The sequence below is a fragment of the Erinaceus europaeus genome, chromosome 1 (genome assembly GCF_950295315.1).
Source record: "Erinaceus europaeus chromosome 1, mEriEur2.1, whole genome shotgun sequence".
Lineage (NCBI taxonomy): Eukaryota > Metazoa > Chordata > Mammalia > Eulipotyphla > Erinaceidae > Erinaceus > Erinaceus europaeus.
The window spans coordinates 140521416-140526099 of record NC_080162.1 but is presented as its reverse complement, the minus strand read 5'-3'; positions in this window follow the sequence as shown (position 1 = coordinate 140526099).

Here is a 4684-nt window from a genome sequence, read left to right as displayed (position 1 = left end):
GGGAAGATAAAGAGGCAAAGAGGCAGAGAGACACCCAGAGCCCTGCTTCACCACTCCTGAAGCTTTCCCCCTGCAGGTGAGGACCAGGGGTTTGAACCTGCCTCTTTGTACGCTGTAATGCTCAACCTGTGTGTTGAGCATTACAGCCATCACCTGGGCCCCCTTCCTCTGTCTTTCTTTTTTTTTTAATTTAAGAAAGGATTAATTAACAAAACCATAGGGTAGGAGGGGTACAACTCCACACAATTCCCACCACCCAATTTCCATAACCCACCCCCTCCCCTGATAGCTTTTCCATTCTCTATCCCTCTGGGAGCATGGACCCAGGGTCATTGAGGGTTGCAGAAGGTAGAAGGTCTGGCTTCTGTAATTGCTTCCCCGCTGAACATGGGCGTTCACTGGTTGGTCCATACTCCCAGTCTGCCTCTCTCTTTCCCTAGTAGGGTGTGTCTCTGGGGAAGCTGAGCTCCAGGACACATTGGTGGGGTCTTCAATCCAGGGAGGCCTGGACAGCATCCTGGTGGCATCTGGAACCTAGTAATTGAAAAGAGAGTTAACATATGAAGCCAAACAATTTGTTGAGCAATCATGGACCCAAAGCTTGGAATAGTGGAGAGGAAGTGTTAGGGAGGTACTCACTGCAAACTCTAGTGTACTTCTGCTTTCAGGTATATATTTTGCAGTAGTTTATGGATACGTGTGGACATAAGCTCTCTCTCACAGAAACTGGTGTATATCTAGGTTTTGGGACTTTGTTAGAAAGTGAACCACCTGAGATGAAATTAGAGTATACTATGAAAGGAAAGGTCTCACCCGAGTAATGAAGCTGAAGGGTTGTCATTCTACACGTGAAGTCTCTGGACACAGTCTGAAGTGAAGCATGTTGAGGTGGCAATCGTTGTGTTGGTGAGGTTGTGATTGGCGGATGCAATATTATTTAGTATGGATTGGGAGAGGCATACGGGAAAGTGGGCCCTATCCAAGGGTTCCAGGACTGGGGGAAGTAGGGGCTCTATAGTGGAGATGTGAGGTTCCTGCTGTCTTAGGGTTCAAAAAGACAATCGATAGTTAATGTCATCATCACATTATTTGGTAATTGGGTTAACTTTGAAAAGTCCTTTTGTTAGGGTTTGCTGTACAGTATCCAGTATCTTGTATATAGCTATGCTATTGGATGCTTCTAATCTACTTGGTCTAGGCTTTTGAGAGAGTCCGCATATCAAATACACAGCCTATATATTAAAAAGATTCAGTTTGTGTTTTGAAAAACTTTGAGACATACAATTGATTTTCCCCCTCTCATACTAATTAACTACTGATTTATATGTCTACATTTCGCTAGGAGTGTACATAAACACCATTCCCACCACCAAAAGACTGTGACCCATCCCTCCCACCCACTCCCACCCCCCACTGTCCCAGGAAGCTGCATGTCTACCCCTCACCACAGGGTTTTTACTTTGGTGCCCTACCTCTGTCTTTCTATCCAACAAAAAGTCATCTTAGAGTGGTGAAGTACTGGAAATGACAAAAAGAATACATTGCTTCACTTAAAGTTGTGGTTTGCAAGAATGTACAGACATCATTAAATAAGGACAAACTGTATTTGAAATTTTTAGAAAATTGATGATTACTTTCTGTGTTGTAAAGACAACAAGTGATGGAAATTAAAAAAAAAAAACTCCAGGCATATATATATTGATTTATGTGGTAGACTGAATTCTAAATAAGCTCCCTATGATTTCTGTCTTGTGTCTCCTTCCCTGGTGGTCAGCTGGCGGCACATCTAGATAAGCACAAGGACAAGGTTCAAGCTCCCACTTCCCACATGCAGGGAAGTAGATTTGCAAATGGCAAAGCAGTGTTACAAGTCTCTCTCCCTTTTGGTCTCTCCCTCCTCTTGTGATTTATCTGTCTCCAACAAATAAATAAAAAATATATATTTTTTAAAATAAGGAAAGATAGCCGTGACCACAGAATGCAAGCTCAGATCTACAGGGATACAGAGGTTACACAGGCTCATGCACTGAATATGGGCTCCAGACCAAATCGATAAAGTTTACAGTTAACAATATTTATTCACTGCTCCCATATTTTGGAGCTACTCTCTTCCTGATCCAGCTTTCTAGTCCTATTTCCAACTCTGACAACATCTCCCCAGACAATACCTTTAGCCCACCTGCATGTTAGCTGTCAGGTTTGGGTGAAAACTAGTAAAGTCATGGGCCCCTTGGAATATACCTAAAATACTTCCTAGCTCTTTCCAAAACGAAGCCTCCAAATCTTCATCTACAATATTCTTGCCTTTAGGTTCATGATTAGTCAACAATTTGTTCTGCTTTATTTCTCAACTCTTTTATAGCCACCAGGTTCCAGATGCTACCATGATGCCAACATGACTTTCCTGGTCATAAGACTTCACCAATGTGTCCTGGAGCCCCACTTCCCCAGAGTTCTGCCTCACTAGGGAAAGAGAGAGACAGGTTAGGAGTATGGATCAACCTGCCAATGCCCATATTTAGTGGAGAAGCATTTACAGAAGCCAGACCGTCCACCTTCTACACCCCATAATGATCCTGGGTCCATAATCCCAGAGGGATAAAGAATAGGAAAGCTTTCAACAGAGGGGATTGGATACAGAGTTCTGGTGGTGGGATTTTTGGGAAATTGTACCCCTTATCCTATGGCCTTGTGAGTATTTCCATTTTACAAATACAAATTAAAAAAATATAAATAAATAAAATCTTCTTGGGGGCTAGGTGGTGATGCACCTGGTTGAACACATATGTTACAATGCACAAGGATGTGGGTTCAAGTCCCCGTTTCCCACTTGAAGGAAGGAAGCTTCACAAGTGACAAAACAGGGCTACAGGTGTCTCTGTGTCTCTCTTCCTATCTCCCTTTCCCCTCTTTATTTTTGGCTGTCTCTAGCCAACAAATAAACAGAGATAATTTTAAAAAAATTAAAAAGGGGAGTCGGGCGGTGGCACAGCGGGTTAAGCGCACGTGGCGCAAAGCAAGGACTGGCAAAAGGATCCTGGTTCCCACCTGCAGGGGAGTCGCCTCACAGGCAGTGAAGCAGGTCTGCAGGTGTCTGTCTTTCTCTCCCCTTCTCTGTTTTTCCCTCCTCTCTCCATTTCTCTCTGTCCTATCCAACAACGAACGACATTAACAATAACAATGATAACCACAACAAGGCTACAACAAGGGCAACAAAAGGGGAAAAAATGGCCTCCAGGAGCAGTGGATTCATGGTGCAGGCACTGAGCCCCAGTAATAACCCTGGAGGCAAAAAAAAAAGAAGTACTAAAAAAAAAAAAAGACCTCCTTGTTGAGTATAAATGAAACTGTGAACATGGTGGGTTTACATTCCCATGGTAATATTATATTATACTACATTATATGTGGCAGAACACAATTTGCAGATGAAATTAAGGCTCTGACTTAATCAAAAAAGGAGATTATCTTGGTGGTCTTGACATAATCAAATGAGGCCATCAAAAGGATTGCACTGATCATGAAGCCAGAATTTCAAGTGTGACAGAGAAGACCTGTAGAGGGTCAAACATGGTCTCTGACAGCTGAGACTAGTCCCCAGACAACAAACAGGAGAAAATAGGGGCCTCAGTCTTACAACCACAGGCAATGAATTCTGACAACATCTAAAAGGAAAGTGGGATATACACTGTTCTCTAGGCAAGATTTTCAGAGGAGAAACATTGGCTTCAGCTTTGTATGATGCTATCTGTCCTGGACTTCTGACTAATGAAACTGTGTGCTGTGTTTAGTCACTGATTGTGTGGAATCACACAATAATAGAGTAGCAGTAAACTTGACAAGGGAAGCTACAGATGCCATTTGCAATAGCAGCAAAATACATAATACCCATACAGTACAGTACATCGTTATAAAACTAAATTAAATTTTAACCCAACAACAGATGAGTGGCTGAGAAAGCTGTGGTATATATACATAATGGAATACTATGCAGATATTAAGAATAATAAACCCACCTTCTCTGACCTATCTCAGATGGAGCTAGAAGGAACTATATTAAGTAAGATAAGTCAGAAAGACAAAGATGAGTATGGGATGATCCCACTCATAAACAGAAGTTGAGAAAGAAGAACAGAAAGGGAAACTCAGAGCAGAATCTGAATGCGTTTGGAGTAGGACACCAAAGTAAAAATCTCTGGGGGGAGAGGGGAGAATAGAGGTTCAGCTTCACTGTAGGGGGATGACACAAAAACAAAAACAAAAAAGTGTTTTAGAATAAAAACTAAATTAAATTATTAAATCAAGACTGATTCATAAAAGAAGATTTGGAAAAATGGGAAAACATATTGCGTTCCTTAAATGGGGCTACAAAATAATACTAAAGGACCCTAAACTAATTCATTTTCTCTACTGTGATGGGACATGCAAAGGAAGTGTCTCCTTGGACGGAATTATCCTGGGGACACAGTGTGTGTGAAACACTTTCTAGACTCTGACAGCTGAGAAAGCATGAGCACTTTTATTATGAGGCAGTGGTTCTTCATTATCACTGTCATAGGTTCTTGGAAGAAACTCACAGGTTTCCTGTCTCCCAGCCCACAGTCACCTCCCATAAAACACTTGCTGACAATAAAGAGTTTGATAGCCCTTGAAAGGTGGCTCCTAGACCCAGGTGAAGACACAAACT